We start from the raw sequence: 19,372 nt of genomic DNA on the forward strand, positions 1-19,372 counted from the left end.
AAGAAGCACTTTCAATAGTTGTTGAAGGAAAATTAACTTAGTTTCATAATAACCATATGTATCCAAACTTAAGCCTCAATAAAATTTATTCATTCATTGGACAGCTCGGCGAAGAAGCCCAAGAATCACGAAACAAAGATATAAAGCGTTTCGAGAAAGTTTCCCAAGAAAATTTTCGAGGCAGCAAAATATGGAAGATGTGTTTTATCTCTTGGTCTCTTCTGACCCATTAATAAGTGGTTTGAGAAAACTAAATCCTAAAACAAAAAATGCGTTTCCCTCTGAAATACTCCAGTTTCTAATAGAACCAGAGATCGAGCAAGCAGACTTATAGTTACAGTTTCACAACTCACAAGTCATTGAATGATATACACACATACAAACTCACACTCATGTTTATTTATGTATATAGTTGTTATCTATGCCTGCATTATTTATTTATTTATAATAACGACTGTTCAACTGTTTTTTTCAATCTATTGAATGTATAAATATTGTATTATTTAATGTCAAATTAAAGAAACCCTATGGCCTAAAGTAAAAAAAAACGACTTTTTTCATTTTTTGCTTCTTTTTTGTGAATTTTCGTGTAAATTTACTTAAAAATGGTGAATTTTATCTAAATTATCTTATTTTGATATAATCATGCAATAATAAATTGAATAAACACAAAAAATAATTTTGGCCATGTTTTTGGGAAAATTTACCTGTGTGAGCCGACGGCGTCGTTTTTTAACCCTCTGTAGGCACACCTCTTTTTTGCGAATTTGGTTTATACTTTTTCATGTCGCTAGAACTTTTTTCGGTCTCCCTATTTTATAGAGAATCATATATGAATTTGATGTAGAATATTCCGAGGAATTCGAATATTGTATTCACAATTAAAAAAAACGTATTTTCACCCTTATAAAGACATTTTTTTGTGACCACTTTTAATTTTTGTCCTGCCAAATTCGCACCCGTGTGCCGACAGGTTTGTAGCTAGAAGATAGGCAAGAAACTGCATAGGCTTTTAGTTTTTGAGTTGTGGTATTTTACGTAAACAAAATAAAAACTTACTGATAATATAAAAAAAAAAAAAAAACAGATTGACATCTTGATTTATTTTTTAATTTCTTTAGGGCCAGAAGTTCCAACCTAGTGCAATGCAAGTGAATTGAATCCGAGTTAAAATATTTATGAATTCCTCGATTGGAAAGAAGAAGGTATAAACTACGCATATGTTATCCCGACGGCAAAGAACGGGCTCTAAAATGTAGCCTTATTTGAAGTTTTTAACTTTTTAAACAATGAAATTTATTGAAGTTAAAAAAAAACTTTGTTAAATCTATCACTTCAAGGATTGCTCCAAGAAAAGTCGTACATACATTCGTATAGCTTTTCTTTTCTACTTATTAAGTTCACAATCAAGGTAATAGTTAAGGTTAAATTTCCTTGAGTTGCAAGTATTTGAAGTATTTTAATCCCCAAAAAATACACTTGCATTAACTTGGAAAGTAAGATTTATAATATGTTGACTGTAAAGTATCTTTCTAAATAGAGAACACTAAAAAAAGAGCACTTGGAAGAAAAAAAAGTGAACAAAAATGAGAGCATTTGATAAAAAAAAACAACCAACTTATCATAAACTAAATAAATTTATTTTTCTAAGCAGGTACTTATAAGTAGGGGATGTAGGACACACGATCAGCTGAATTTTATGAAAAAAAGAGTGTAAAAAAGATCGGAGTTGAAAAAGAAAACATGTTCTCATTAAAAGAGATGTTCTGGAAACCCTACTGTAAAGTATAAAAATATTTGCTGATTGGCATAAAATCTCAGTCCTTAACTTATGTTGTAAGTAAAAGCATTTTTATTTGATGTAGAGAGTATTATAACTCTCCCTTCTCCCATGTATCTACTTCACCCTAGTGATCCACCTGTGGAAATCGTGGATAACCGGGTTGACCTCAAAAAGAGTCGCCAAGCCTCTCTTTTTAAGAATTTAAAAAAATTGCTTTTATGGTGGTTTTAACTACTTGTATTCGAAACAAAATTCATCCAGTAGTGACTAAACTGACTAGTTTTGCAAATTGAAAAAAAAAAAAAAATAAATAAATGATTGAATAAAACACTTAACATTAAAATGTTTACCAGAGGGTATGAAAGCGATCAAAATATTATTTAGGCCCAATTTATTGACTCTCCATTAAATTTAAAATCGTCATTAAAAACGGGAATTTTAAAATTAAAAAAAAAAAAATCATTTATTTAGTCTCTTTTAAGGATTTTTTTGAAGTTTGACTTCATTAACTAATTGAGCATTAAATTTAAAAGACCTTTTAGCTAAAATGCCGAATTCGACCTTTTAAGAGGGATTTTTAGCGCAAATGGAGGTTTTAAACAGAATTTCTATTTATTCACTCTCCATTAGCGTCAAATGTCATTTCATTTATTATTTTATTAAAAAAAGTTTCAGTGTCAATAAAAAAAAACAGGGACAAATAGAATGGTGAAAATGTGTTTAACCAATATCATAAGACCAAAGTTTGGTAATTGTAATTGGTAATAGTACCTACCTCTAATTATTCGAACGGATGTTGAGTAAAAAATATAGGAACATTTTGAATTAATTCTAAAACTTTATTTTAAATTCTATTCGTGATATTGACGATTGCATTTGCCTTTCGCCTGGCTTTTTCGCCTATAAATCGTTTACGGACCATAGTTTTGATGCACGTAGATTAATCCTTATGAGCTTAGGTTTGCCGCTATTTTAATAAACACAATAGTTACACAATAGAGAGCATGTAACGGTTATTACGACAGATACTAAAATGTATTAGAAAGATGTATTAAAGAAAACAAAAAATAAATCTATTTGATGTGACAAAATACTAGCTTTTGACAGATTTATTTTTCAAAATAAATTAAAAATCCTTGGGATTTTTTTAACAGAGTTTTAAATTTAAAGTTTCCATTAAAAACAACGAATTTAATTAAAGGAGAGTGAATAAAATGAATATTTAATGGAATGTTCTGGCGTTATTAGTTTAACGACGCCGTTAACTAAAGCGATAAAATTCATTATTTAATGGAGACTCAATAAATTGACCCTTAGTGAACTAAAACGTCTTTTTGGGAGGTCCACCTTTAAATTGCTATAACAATGTAATAATAATTATTAAAAAAATTAAAGTTCTATTTAGAAAATAATGAAAATAGAAACAACAATATTTATAAAAATGAGTTCGTACCAAAGTTTAAGTGTAGAATAAGACACTTTTTGGATTCTTTTAAAGGAAAGTTGAATAAATAAAAATTTACTATCACGATATTTCTTTTCTAAAATAAACTGAGAAGCAAATACAAATTCAAGTAGTTTTTCAAGCTAAAAAAAAATAAATAAATAAATAAACTTCATTTAAAATCAATAGGAGCTTTTACCACTTTAGCTTGAAAAGTTTTTTTCGTTCTCTAATAAAACAGTGGTGCTTAAAAAAATACACAATAGAAAATGGGAAATAGGCTTTTGGACCCTAATCAGAACCATGTTTTTATGTAGGTACTTTTGATGTATTTTGGAATAAGACTTAAAGTTTATTCATAACAATTTAAATAGGTATATTGAGTTTTCGAAAAAATTGTCTTTTAATAATGTTTCGAACATCGTCACGTGAGTTCTTATTTGTCCTACAGACCATTTTTGACGAAATTGAGTTATAGATGCCATCTTATATTTTCGACCACGCTCTTTCGATTGCTTCAATCAGAATCGTCCTATCTCTTTTAGTTTTGGAGATAAAAAAAATGATTTTGTCCTATAGACCAAGTTTTTTCGATGAATTTTATGCTTATTTTTCCTATATACGTTTTTGTATGCAGTAGGACAAATACTGGCTTTATAATTACGCAAAATTTGTGCTTAAATGTCCTATATCCAATGAAGCTATATTTTCACACATAATGACTAAAGTCCCCATAATAGCTCCTCTTAGAAAGCGGCGAAATATTTGAAGTCATTGCATTGCCAAAAGTATCGTTGCTCAATGCTAAGGTAACCATCTCTATAATGAAAAAAGAAGTACATCATCCATGTCGTCCTGTTTCTGCGTAAACCACGTATCTACACAGCAAATTTTGTTCAGTTCTTAAAAGAAATATACATTTTTCTTGAAATTAAAAATATGTTTAAAAAATCAAGTTATGTTTAAGGCATATAAATTTAGTTGTCTCTAAACTAAAACCCTTGTATAATATTTTTGTTTATTTTTTTAAACTCAAATAAAGAATGCATTGAGTTTCGATTTCAATAAAAATGTTTGGTTTCCTATTTTTTCTGTTTTTGTGTCCTATATCCAATACAAATTCCAATGGAGAATACATTTTTAGCTTTTGTTTTTCATGTGTCTGTAACTGTATGGACAGGTGTCCTATGTCCATTTTACTACTTTTTTTTAAAACTCAATTAAATCAATATTGAAAAACCAAAAATTGAAGATTGCTTTATGTATGTTTGGGGAAATATCTTCTCCTTCAAAGAACATACAAATTATTGTGATTAGGGTCAAAAAAATAAGTAAACCACCACTTTGAAGTTTAAAAACGCTCTCCTGAAAAGTTAAGTTTTTGGTTTATAGGACAAATAAGAACTCACGTGACGAACTATTGCCAAGAAAAAAGACATTCTAAAATCAAATGAAATCTGTATTAAATTAATCGGATTTCTCCTTAACCCTTTCGGACCGAGCGTTACTCTCATGTAACATTTTTTAAAAACTCGTAAAAAATATTAAATTAAACAATTTTTTAGGTTACGATGGCGATGGCTTAATTGAAAAATAATAATGGCTAGTTACTGGATTATTACAAAAAGTTAGTCAAAAGAAAGGGACTGAAATTCACATTTGTTTTTTTTTTTGCAAAAAAAAATTTTTTATATATGGTCATAATTTTGAAAAAAAGATATAAAAAATGTTAATGCAGAAAGTGTTTTGTTTTTTTGCTTAGAAGAAGAAGCATACATTATAGTTTCATAAAAAGTTATTTTCTCTTTCTCTTAGTTCTGATGTTTTTGACCCGATAATACCGAAAAACATTTTTTAATATTGATTTTCATAGCTTGGGTTCGAAAGGGTTAAAAAAGGAGGGTTGTTGAAATCACAATGAAATCGACTTAACAACAATCGTTGACAGTTTGATCAAAACATTGTTGTGGATTTAATTACCAAATCCTACAAATTAGATACTAAAATTTCTTGATCAAATTGACAACATTGGTTGTTAAGTCGATTTCATTGTGATTTTTACAACCGATGTTTTTGAGTGCACGATGTTTTTGAAGAGCACGTTATTTAAGATTATGTCAATTTTTTATAAATAAATTCTTAAATTCAGTAAAACTTCCATAGCAAAACACAAAAAAATGAAAAAAAGAAAATATTCGTTTTTAATAGGTAGTGTAACTAGGGTTGCCAACTTTTTTAACAAGGAATAGAGTATATTTGATTTCAGAGACGAAAAAAAAGAGTACATTTGAACAAAGAAGAGTACCATTTATTTCAAGTCTTGAAAATGTATTTTTTTTTGCTTCTTACAGTACATAACAATTTTTTGTTTTTTTTTTTAAATATTTGTATGACTAAACGTTCAAATGCAAAATTCATACACATTAAGAGCTGATTTTTGATCAATTTCCTCTTCTCTCGCCACTTCATATTCAAGACCGAAAATACTCTCTCAGTGAATGCTGAAGTGGCAAGAACAGATAGAATATGGATTACAGTTTTTGCAGTTATCAATATAATTCATCGAAATAAAAATGTATAAGAAGGTTAACTCAATTTTAAATACCTTAATATTTTACAAGAAAAAATCTAATATTTTGAGGTCTTAAACAAAACAAAGTAAAATAGAGAACAAAATTTGAATTAATAAAAAATTAAAATTTTAGTAAAAAATTAAATTTTAAGTTTGACTAAGAAACAAGCAGAAAACAAATAGGTCGTCCTAAAACAACGACAAAAATTATAGTGTTTTGTACTCTCTAAATTACAATTGTTCAAATTTAGAAATTATAAGGTCGAATATTTTAAGCCTAGTTCTTTTTTTCATTCAATTCTATCTTTCGAAATATGAAAATTATCCACCATTTTGTAAACGTTAAAATGCTTATGTTTATGTAGTTGTTCACTCAGCCTTAAGTAAAAAAAAGAGTATTTTGACGTACTCTATCAGAGTTATAGATTATAGAGTACACATACGTGAAATAGAGTACAATACTCTTTTTTAGAGTACGGTTAGCAACCCTAAGTGTAACGGATGTGATGTGAACAGACAAAGTTAAGTGGGAAAGAAAGGAAAATAAAATGTAACCGGCTGATTTTTGGTATACTGGTGGGTTTTAGGGTGGTTTTCAATCTGTGAAGAGTCCTCAAAACTGCTATAAAAGTTGTTTGTATCATTCACCGTTTGATGATAATACAGGTGCATTTTATAATTTAATAACAAGATTGTCGCAGGAATAAGTTTTGTTTTTTTTTTTAATGTGAGCATTTGGAGTTAATCTGCGAAATAGTTGTTTCAGTCTTGAACCTTAAAAGCAAATATTTGCAACCCAGTCTTGTATTATGATGACTAATCCGTAGTTTTTTACAAAAATTTCAAAGACTTTTTTTTCGGTAATATTTAATTATTGATTGAACGATATTTTTATTGAACAGTTATTATGTATACATAATTATATACAAATATGAAATATGCTTTAAGCTAGTTATCTAAAAATGTACATAGTAATATGTTGGCACAAAAGGGGCCTAACGTTTTTACATAGTTTTCTTTTTAAGCTAAATTTACAGTTATTTGTAGTTGGGCCTTACCAATAATCAAATTTAAAGCTAACTTTAATATTTAACTGAATTATACATATTTTAACATATAACAAAAACCAGTTAAATAGTGAAGTTAAAGGCTAACGATGCGACGCACGTACGAAAGTAAAAATACCTATTTGTTTTTCTATATAGCGCACTTTGTTTTTGAAAAGAGTATGCAAATTCTTTTGTAAAAGAAAATCTAAGCTTTCTGCGTTATTTCGAGAAAATTTTCTTTTTTGTACTTTTCACTTCTAAGGTCTGTTTGCAGGCTAATTTGGTGTAAAAATAACCGCTTTCAAGCAATATCTAACAGAGGTTAACTAGAGGACCCGACACGTTTAAGACTACAGCCTTTTGCTGCACTAATGTTCAACTGTTTCCAGTGGTCTTTAAAGGAAATAAATAATACCTTAACCTTTTTGACGTACATATTTACACGAAAATCATGGTGTATTTTTATGGAAACATAGATAACACAGATAAAAAAAATTATAAAATATTTAAGAATAAAACTATCTATGAATAAAATTATTTGTGTATGTATATACCTACGTCCTACCTATATTTTTCCGTCAAAGAATTTTTGTTTCCATTCAAGTCTTCTACTTGAGACAAGGTTTATTGATGGAAATCACGAGAAAACCTTCTCTACAAAGAACGAAGCTAATAAACTTTGTCTTTTTCTTTTAAAAAGGCAAAAGCGAAAAAATCAACAATTCTTTTTCCCATGAATATGCACAATGCCGAGTTGCAAAAAAAAAAGGAACAAAACACAAAAAAAAACAAGTGTTTTAGTCTAAATTCCCCTGGGTAACAACGGCACGTGAACATGTACTTTAGTAAAAAAAAATTTACAGCTTTTTTTTACTCATCGCATAGCCTTGCAGCAGACATCCACAATATCATCCTGAGATTATACCTACACATAAAATACCCCTCTAACCACTGACTGCCACATGCCACAGTACTATTCTAGCTGGGATGGTACTTTCCTCTACTCTTGCATTATGTAAAGGTTTTAATGCAGCTGATGGACATGTTCGATTGAATTCCACAATTGTTACATTCAGCCATATTCCAAATTAAAATTTTGAATTTTATTTTTGTGGCTGGCCTTGCTGTCAGAAAAAAAAGAAAATAAAAAAAGGGCATCGTTGGTGGCAGTTTTTTCATCGTTAAGTTTACAAACAGAATAATGAATTTTTAGGAAAACGAACCCTTTGTTCTACCCAACTACGAATACGAACATACAACATATATTGCTTTTTTGATTTTTTTTTATGTGTCGTTTTTACCGAAGTAGCAAGCTTTTTTTAATTAACCAGGAATCGCAGCTGATGCTCTGTATATCTATATGTACAAGTGTGTAGATATATATTTCATTACAAGTTATGTATATGCAGAATGTAATGACATTTTCTATTTTTTTTTTCTTAATTTTTTTTTTTTTCTAGGAGATACCAACTTGAATGGTGAGTGTCATTGTGGATTGCAAAAAGTGCCTTTACATTGTGGTGCTTTACTACGTATGCGCAGTTTCTGTGAATATTTTTTTCTGTTTGTATGTGTATGCATGTAGACATATTGGATGTATCATATCATTGCTTTAAATAAGAACAAACAAAAAAAATATTCCGTGTGAATAAATTCTTAAATCATGATTAAAGCTTTTTTTGTCTGTTTAGCAAACATTTTCTTTGCAGAAAAATTTTGGTTGATCTTCAAATATTGAAGCTGCGGTTTGTTTCTGCTTTCTGTTCTTTTAAGCTATTGCATAGATTTTTTTAAAGTAAGGTACGGTTTTTAGGTAAGGTGCGGTTAATAAGGCCTACCTTTTTATCTAAAGGAAAGTAAAGTAATAAAATTAAAACTTGCCATTTATCGCTTTTTAAGCCGACGGGCCATATTACCCGCGCCTACCTTAATCTCTACAAATTATTATTTTTGGCTTGATTTTGGCTGCTGCAAAAGCAAATTTTCAATAATTACTAGCCGACCCAGTCCTTGAAAACTTGAAATTCGAGTGCCATTTGGCGTGATGGTAAAACCACCTTAAAGTTCCGGGTTTAATGCTGAATGCTTTCATATTCCAGCTGATTTGACATTTCACATTGTTTTTGTTTTTTTACTTGCTCTATAGGGCAAGTATTGGTTTCGTGTAGAAAAAAAAATTTGAGGTTTTAATCAAAACCAACATTACGATGATGGAGAAGATAAAAAAAGTGGATTTCCTCATGCCGTCCGTCGTTCCGTGCGTCTGTGCGTCCATCTGTACATCGAGCTAGGGCCTAAACGGATGGATGGATTTGCTTCATACTTGGTACAGATGATTTTTACGTAATTCCCTAGACCCGTTTTTTTATTTTTTAAATATCTCCTTTTTAACGCATATCTTCCATATAACGTTTTCGAGGTATTGCAATTTTCTCGAAAACGGCTCTAACGATTTTGATTAAATTTGGTGTGCATAATACTCTTATTGATTCTAACAAAACTGCGTTTTTATTTTTTCCCAAAAAATGCGGAGAACAGAAATATGGCGTTGCCGTTTTTCGAAAATCGACATATTTTTTAAGTTCATATCTCTCATCAAAGCATAAGTCAATTTTATCCAAAATTTACAGACATCATTTTGAAGTGTAAAATGTAAAAAAAATTAACAAACATTTTGAAAAAAAAAAAATTAATTTTTTAACTTTCGACTTTTTTTTATATTTTTTTTCTCGACACTAAACAAAATCTTAGATATTTAAGATAAAGGTACTTTGAACTACAAGAGCAAGTACGTGCGACCCCAGTCGTGCATTTTATTTTTTCTCGCGTTTATTCGAGTTTTAATAAATTGTTCTAAAATATTTCGGTTTAGAGACCCTTTTCCACTTCCAAGATTTTGCGAAGATTATTTTCTTAAGTAAATTCGAATATCACCACCATACGCCTGGGCATGTTTCAGAGCTAACTATTATCAACTATATCAAAAATCAATAGTAGAGTCCGATATTGAACGTCCGTCGGGAAAAAACTGGTGCAAAAATGAAAATTTACTTTTTGAAAAGAAATGCCAAAGGGATTAGCAAGTTCTAGTGCTCATAATATTGTAAAACAGTTTTTTTTTTGTATCAAAGGTTTAGGTGAGGTCTTAACCTAGACTGGCGTTGAGCGTTGTTTGTATATTTTTCAAACCGTTAGATTGACAAGCAAAATCAAACAAAAACTATTTTTCCCTAAAAGTAATAATAATTGGAAAATGCAGTCTAAAACACCACAAAATTATAAGGCCAAAAATCCAAAATCGAGTTTGGGCACTGTAGATTCAGTTTAACTTCTGTTTCAGTATTTTATTGATTAACTCTCTTTTATTATACAGTTGTTAGTACACTTCATATAGTTTAAACCCGGTTTTGCGAGCCAAATAATTGATTTTATCTGATTTTTCTTATTGTACAATTTTCAGTGTATTTGTAAAAATAACAGTAAATTTCTCAATTTTAAGCCTAAATGTAATCCACAATATAACCCCAAAACTAAATTCATCGATAAAAATTGTTTTATAGGTTATATCCTATTTGCATTATATTTGGTTATATCCTAACAGCATATTATTGTAAATACGGTCGACTTCCTCTAAGTCGAACTCCCTCTAAGTCGAATTTCCGTCTAAGTCGAACTTTTTCACCAACAATTTTGAAGAAAAAATATTAAATAAATCCCTCTAGCTCGAATTTCCCTCTAACTGGAACGGATTTTCGAGTCCCGTGAAAGTTCGACTTAGAGGGAGTCGACTGTATTTGTTTTTTTTTGTTTTAATTTGTATTTGGACCAATGTTTATGTGAGTGACTGTACTTTCCGATGCTCCAAATCTGAAAGTATAACTCCAATAAGAATATGCTATATGAGAGCAGTTAGAAAATTATTATTTCCAATCAGAAAGGTCCAAACAAATTTGCTGTTCAACAAGTCGTACTGGAGATTTAGATTCTTATGTCGTTTTCCTACACTCAGTGGCGTAGCGTGCACCTGGGGAGGCAATTATGGTGGTAGCATACATTATAGTTTCATAAAAAGTTATTTTCTCAGTTCTTCGACTTTTTTTGGTGGTCATAGGCAGTGCATGTTACTTACATGTAACATGAGAAAAACACATTAGTTTTGCTATTTATTATTTTGGAAAATAACTTTTTGCTATTCATATTTCTTAGTTGTGATGTTTTTGATCCGATAATACCGAAAAAACATTTTTTAATATTGATTTTCATAGCTTGGGTTCGAAAAAGTTAAGTAGCTAAGGAAAATTTTCAAAAAAAAATTATTTTTTTGAAAATTCAATAATAAAGGATAAACAACCAATGAAATTTTGTTTTTATGTGTCAATTCATATTTATTTTCAAATGGCATTCCATTTTTTTTATTTTAAAAACTTTAAAAAACCGTACCAATAATTTTGAAAATTTTTTGTCACTAAATTGCATGCTACGCCACTGCCTTCACTCCATTGATAGTTTTGTGTTCCTTCAAGTGATAAAATTATAATAAATAATTAACTCCGGAGTACCTAATTTTAGAACTACTATTTGCACACGAAAATGCACGCAAACTTGCGAATTTAACTTTTGTTTTTGCGATTTTTGTTGTTTTTTTTCTGGCAGATTTTTTTTTTCATTTAGAAAAAAGGGTAAATCTGGGGTATCGAAAGGAGTATTCTCCCCTCTATTCCGAATAGTAAGGAATTTTAACGAATATTATAATGGAATACCTATGTCATAATATGGGAATTATTCATGCATACATAATTTGTATTAGGTACATTTAAATTAAAAAAAATTCCAATACTTTGGTCGAAAATAAAGTAAAAATGACAAAAAGAGCTAAATCTTGACACTCTAAAGGCTTGGCCACACCGGAGGGTATGCGGTAGAGGTACGGGTAGCGGTAACGATATTTGTATGAAAAAAATTCCACATCTGAACGTTGATATGTCAGTTTGGAATTTTTTTCATACAAGTACCGTTACCTCTACCCGTACCGCTACCGCATACCCTCCGGTGTGGCCAAGCCTTAAGTTTGTAATTTTAAGCCCAACGAACGTTTCCACCCTACTGCAGAAATTCTCTTTTGCTAACACCTTTTCTTGTGATCCAAAATATGTATAATTCTCTTTATTTATATGTAGGTATTACTTGATTAAATAATTAAATCAATAACTTAATAGACATTCATCACCAATTTTCCATCATTTTGAACCTGCCAGCAATTACTTGACCCAAACAATGCGATCATCGCCTAATAAATTAAAGTTTATCTACGAGGACACCCAACCAATCTCTATAATATATCTATATGCTAGGTATATTTATGGCAGTTATAAAGTCTTTTACTTCACGGTGGTACTACTATTATTTATATACATAGAAGAATCACCTATTTCCGTAGGAAAGCCTTTGAGTGACAAGCGATATTGTAATTGAAACAATCAATCAATAAATAATGTCTTCGCAAGATAAATGAATACTGAATTCATAATTTATAGCGGTCTTTTGACAAATAAAGCGATTGTATTGAGATCAATCTACTCTATACGATGAGTTTATTATTATGGTTGTTGTTTTATTGTGTATATTTTTATTCTATAAACACATCTTTCAATGTAAGAAAGATTTTAATATTTAATTTGTGTGTTTTGGTATCTCACAATTTATGGCTAAAGGTAGAGGTACTATAACAATACACTTTATTACCTTTCGTTTAGTTTGTAACAAATGATTGATTTTATTTTTGGCTTTTCAGCTTTACGTTCATAAATGATAGGAATGGGTCTAATGTGTCTTATTTAATAGAAACTTTAGGAAGTGCTTATAGCATAGTATTTATGTCCTTAATTTACTTAAATATCAACCCTCGATCTTTATAGCTACCCTTTTTTGCAATCGGAAGAATACATCATGTCCTTTATTTGTTTCCGAAATCTTATAATTATTCCACACTCAACAACGTCGTTCGTCTTGAAAAGAACAACGCCACAATAAGTCCGTATTGACCCAGCAGTTCTTAGCACCCCCCCCATTTGTATTTTGCTCATTCGATAGAGAATTGGATGAATATCATAACCCTGCTTTTTCGCACTCGTGAAATTCACCTTTTGGTCACCATCTTGGATTTTAGTTTTTATTAAATATCCCGACTTCTGTTCATCCTAGGTAAAAGTTGCTAGTACAAAAAACGTAGGCAGTTAAATTTTGCGTCTTTTATGTCAAAAACACTTTTTCGATATTCTGAATATTAAAAAAGTTACAAGCCAAAAAAGTAAAAAAAAAAGAACATTTTTAGGTTTTGAGCAGTTTTTATTAAAATTATAAAAAAAAACCTTCCGAAAAAATATTGTTCACCTTAAATTTCTCTACAACTCTACAATACAACCTTTTTTTGTATCGCTTTAAATATGTACAAAAGTTAGCAATACCTTTTTTGTTAAAAATGCCCTTTTTGTCTGTTTTCTTAACATTTTTCGTAAATTTTTTTCAACCAAATCTTGAATTTTGAATGATTAGTGAGTATTTTATACCCTTGTGTTACAAGAGAAAATTCAAGCCGTGCAATTGTTTTATTTTTCAGTCTCTTCATTTGGGAAAAAGGGTATTTTTTAACAAAAAAAGTATTAATAACTTTTGTAATTATAGCGATATTAAAAAAGTTGTATATCAGAAAAGAGAATTTTAAGGTGAACAATCTTTTCTCGGAAGGTTTTTTCATAATTCTGCTCAAAACTTAAAAATTTCCTTTTTTTTCGTTTTTTTTTTTACTTTTTTGGCTTGTAATTTTTTTAATATTCAGAATATCGAAAAAGTTTTCTTGACATAAAAGACACGAAATTTACCAACTTTAACCTAGGATGAACAGAAGTCGAGAATAAAAACTAAAATTCAAGATGACGGGCAAAAGGTGAATTTCACGAGTACGAAAAATCAGGGCTATGATATTCACATTAAAAGATCTCGGTTTTCGAGGCCCGAGAGCGCACAATTTTTTGTTGTCCTTAATTTTGGTACCTAAAGTTTTTGCATTTTTTTTTGGTATAAATCAATCATGAATATACGGACAAGTACATTATATTACTTTGATTTCTATATACTTATGTACATATAATATTAAAAACCTTATAAATAATATGTAGGTATGCATTGTTTACAATAAAAACGAACAATAAATAATATGAAATCTGTCGGAAACCCTCATAGGAATGAATTTCATTTGATTTATGATCTTGTGTTGATGATTTCTTTATCAAAATTGGTTAACTTTTACCATCAACGATTTTTTATTTGTTTACTGGGGTTGAACAAAATGCAAATAAATATAGATGGATTCGTTCGATAGCTCTATTTAAAAATGTTAGCTATCGAAGTCAATATTATATCTACCTTTATAAAAAGGTATATTTTTATACATAAATGAAGGTTTATCTTTATTGTTTTCTCACCACACGGCTGAACCATATAATAAACCAAGTATTTACGACATTCACTTATAGATGCTGCCCTTATTTAATTTATTGCATTCAAAAAAAAAAAAAAAAAAAAATACGTTCATACACAAAAGTACAAATTTGTGATATCCAAATATTATATCAGTTCATCGGGCAATATTTTCATTACTTTTGTCCTGTCGATTAGAAACTGATCAAATATTTTCGAGATTATAATATTAGAGTGATTGTAAATCAAGAATAGAAATCAAGTTAATACCTACTTTGATCATATTTTACATGTAAACGTTAAGTATGTTGTAGATACTCAATTTGGTTTTTCATTGACAAAACATATTGATAAGTTGACTGCGTTTACACTGACTTTTCAAAGGCATTTGATAAACTTAGTAGTCAGAAAATAATAATCTTCAAATTAAAAGCTTTTGGTTTTCCACGTATTTTTATTGCCTGGGTCAAATTTAGAAACTGTCTTTCAGATCTTTTCATAGCCAACTCTGGAGTCCCTCAGGGAATTCACCTAGGCCCATTTTTATTCATTTTAGTTATAAACGACGTAATCTCGTGCATAACTTCAAGTGATATTCTCATATTTGCTGATGATATGAAGATTTTCAAAGAAATTAAGTCTGACAATGACCGTATCCTTCTACAAAGCGATATTAACAGTTTTAATGTTTGGTGTGGTAAAAATGGCCTTTCACTTAACCCAGCTAAATGCCAAACAATCACATTCTCGAGAAAACGAGTCATTAATATTTTTGATTGTATTGTATTTGTATTTTTGTTTACTAACCACTAACATGCACTTATGATGAGCCTCTGATCGTAGATAAAAGCTTGTTCTAAGCTTACTACATCAAAGAATCTGAAGTGAAAAAAAGGCTAACATTTGTTGCTGAAAACGTTTAGACGGTTTATAATTTTTCAATCATTAGTACGACTATCAAACGAATAATGTCATCATTAAATAATAGATATTCGTATGAATAAGCTATAACTGAAGTTTTTTGAAAAAAAAAACTGCTGACTATTCAAAAATTGGCCCCTATTTGAATTAAGTTTAAAATAAAAATAAAATCGATATAGCAAAAATAAAGTTAAATAAAGGAAAGGGCCGGGCATCCAAAAACATATACATATATAACTCGAAAACGAAGTGAAAAAGAGAACATTTTTTCGACTTAGAACTTTTTAGAAGTTTGATTTGAAAAAATAATTTTAAATAACAATTTCGGATTTGACATTCATTTTAAACCCAAGTTTTTTCAATCAACTCAGTCAATAATTTCAAAATTTTGAGAAAAAAAATTCCATATCATACAGTGCGAGAAACAGTCTATTAAATTAGTCATTAGTGTATTTTGTTTTTTAAATTCCCACGCCTCTTTCCCCCCCAGATACCGCACGCGCTGGGGTCCATTTTCACCGAGTACGAAGTCATTTGCGGATGATTAACGTATCGGCACTTTTTAGTGTTTTTTGAAGGTAAAAACAAATTAAAAAGAACTAATAAGTAAAGAGAATGGTGATACGAATATCAAAGGAAGGTCAAAGATTGGGACTGCTTAGTACAAGCATTTATTATATCTATGCAAAATAAAAAAAATTTAAAATGAACAAAAAAATAAATTTAATATTTCATGTTTAATTTTCAGAAAGTGTCAACATTTTAAAACAAAAATGTTTTAATAGTCAAGAGTGTTGATAAAAAAATAATTCAATATACATTATGTACATACAATTAGGTATAAAGACATTAAATGAGAAAAGAATCAGTAAACATTGAACATAAATACAAAAAAAAAAGTTTATGAGCGTGGTACACTGGTTTTTAGTATTTTTTTCAGACTAGTTTTATTAATATTAAAATCAAACAGATTAGTATTCAAATTTACAAGCTTACACATGCGAGTTAAGGGCACATGCATACCATAATTAGTACGGTGTTGGGGTAATTTTATTAAATCTAAGCTACGAAAGTTATAAGCACCTCTCCGGTAGTTAAAATTAATAGAATACGCAGATCCGGGCCATCAATTAAACCCGTTATAAGTTGATGAATAAATACAAGGCCGTTATTTACTCTCCTTTGAGACAAGGTTTGGATCTGCAGTAGGTTTATTCGATGCTCATAGGAAGGAAGGTTAAAAGGGTCCGTCCATGGTAAGCCTTTTAAGGCAAAACGAATAAAATTACGTTGGACTGATTCTATTTTTTCTATATGGATGCTGTAAAAAGGTGTCCAAACTTGAGATGTGTATTCTAAGTGGGGGCGAACTAAGCAGTTGTAAAGAGCTAATGTAACGTAAGGGTCCCTAAACTCTTTCTACCAACGCTTGACAAAACCTAACATAGAATTGGCCTTGTTTACAATCAGGTTTATGTGCTCTGAGAAATCGAGGTTGGAGTTAAAGTTAACACCAAGGTCTTTAAAGCTATGCACACGGAGTAAAGTGTGATGAGATATCTTATAATCATACAGACTAGGAGTTTTTTTCTTTGAAAAGGTCATCGTCTGACACTTAGTCGGGTTGAGATTTAAACCGTTCTTTGTACACCAAATAGCAAATCTATCAAGATCATCTTGCAAGGATATGCGGTCATTCACAGAGCTAATGCTTTTGTAAATTTTCATATCATCTGCGAAAATAAGAATTTCACTCTTACGTAAACATAACGGTACGTCATTAATAGCTAAAATAAAAAGAAGAGGTCACAGGTGACTACCTTGCGGGACGCAACTACTGTTTTTAAAATAAACAGCAAAAAACCTCTTTTTCGATTTTTGACGAGTTATAAAGTTCAATACATGTCGATGGTTTTTAAATAAAATATTTTCTTTTTATGTGAATGTTCTGTTTAAAAAAAAATATCTTAAAAGTAAAATTTTCTATCTGAAACAGAAGATTCATATCTCGAAAACGTATTCATTCTCATTTATTTAAAAATGTTTTTCTGAGGTCAGAAGCTCAGGGGCGTACATACTTTTGGGTTAGACAGGTCGGTAGCCCGGGCCCCCGACGGATGACCGGGCACCATGATAACTCAGAGAATACGTACTTCATAATAATATCAATTAAAATTTGAACAGATTATGACGTTCTAACAACATCGCGTGCATTTTTAGAGGCCCAACATTTTTTGATGATTTTTGATATTTTATCTTTACCGACTATTTTACACAAAAAAAAATAAAAATATATGACTTGAGCGTAATAAAACGACTATTGGCACAGTTCTAAAAAAAAAAATCAAAACAAGTAAAAGAAAACTCCAAACATTTTCTGGAATAAAAAAGGGCCCAAAAGCCCCAAAGTTTAGTCTTGCCCTGGGGCTCTGGCAGCTCAGCGTACGCCTTTGCGCTAATCTTTATCTTTCCAATTTTTTTTTTAATGCGATTTTGTTTGAATCACTTTTAGAGCAGAATATCTACCAAATTACCATAATGTGTGTAATTGTAAAGAAGATATCAAAAACAAAAAAATAAACTAAACATTGCAACTTTCATAGAATTCTTTCACACTTTATTGAAAGCAAACCCGTTTAAGCGTTTAGGTTTTCGTCCAAATGAGAGATGGAAATTATTTTTTTTAAATTTGTATGTGTAATTATATAATTTTTCTAAGTCGAACTCATGATGTAAACTTTCTAATCATGTTGTGTTTGAACTTAAAAAAGAAGTTCAGTACCTACTATTTTATCAGAAATATTAAAACGTCGATTTTCATCACTGATATTTACTGTCATATCAAAGCGTCCATCATCATATAAATCATAACCACCTTGTCGAAAGGAAACCCTTATCAGGATTTTTTTTTACCCATATCTTATCTATGTCGCTAAACAAAAGTGAATATCGATTGGTGTTAAATAACAATCTCTGAAAATATTGCCACTCCCCAAACACTTTTGAGTCAACAGTGTGTCTATAATTTATTGAGTAGAGATTAAAAAAAAAAAAAACACCTCCTTTAAACACGTTATTTTAAATGCACCTTCTGAAGCATTTGACCATTAATTTTGTGCATATATTACTCCCATACACCATATGGTGGGAAATAAAATCATAAATTAAGTATTCCCATCGAGATCTTTTGGGACAGCAAATTCGTGACGCCTAAACTAAAGATTGTATAAATTCACAACATTGTGCCATCAACTATTTAATTATTTAAGAACGACTTTATTCAATTATCTTTTGTAAAAAGAGAGAAAAAAAAAACTACAAAACTGTATTTACAATGCTCTATCCTTTTTGTGTATAATAGGTCTAGGTATTATTATTATTATTATTTGTTTTGGCATAGAATAGCCCTGTTTTTCAAGTTCGATCGTCATCATCCACCTGTATAATCCATATCAAATGAAACAAAACATACAATCAACACCCTTTTGTAATCAAGCCAACGTACATGACCATTAATTCACCCTAATCAACAGCCTTTAGCATCATCACATTGGAAATTCCGAAATAAAATAAATTCGCGTTTAAATAAAACATCTGTTCGTCTACACCCAGATAAATGGAGCATGACAAGACAAAAAAAAAAAAAAAAAATAGAAAAGAAAGGGTACGGGACTCGAATCGAATCGAATTGAATGCCCAACAAAATAACAATTTGACAAAATTCTAATTCGATCCGCAATATAAAAGAGCGGAAAATTCTTACACACAGAGACAAAAATACTATACAAAATCCAAAATCCACCCAGGCTTTGAGTTATTTCAGTTCAAATTCAAACTCTATAATTCTAGAGGTCTGGACAACAAGTGCACATTTAGATACACACATCTACAAAATAAATATATAGGTATCTCTATCTATAGAATGCGTATTAAATTCAAATGGTTAAAAGCAAAAAGGAAACTAAAGCACAAATAAATGCGGTGAAGTTTTAGCTTAAGGGGATGTGAAAACAAGGGATGCTCAACTCAATGCTCTATGTGGATAGGGTTGAGAGGAATGAAGAGGGTTGAGATTCGAGAGAATCCCAATGCTGCATAATGTATTATCATCATCATCATCATAGTCC

General features: G+C 30.1%; 1 protein-coding gene across 1 annotated transcript in view; it reads left to right on the forward strand.

Moving 5' to 3' along the window:
- Positions 1 to 19,372, forward strand: part of LOC129921279 (zinc finger protein Gfi-1b) — a 37,469-nt gene that overhangs the window by 2,473 nt on the left and 15,624 nt on the right. The gene's annotated exons all lie outside the window — the stretch shown is intronic.

The sequence above is a fragment of the Episyrphus balteatus genome, chromosome 1 (genome assembly GCF_945859705.1).
Source record: "Episyrphus balteatus chromosome 1, idEpiBalt1.1, whole genome shotgun sequence".
Lineage (NCBI taxonomy): Eukaryota > Metazoa > Arthropoda > Insecta > Diptera > Syrphidae > Episyrphus > Episyrphus balteatus.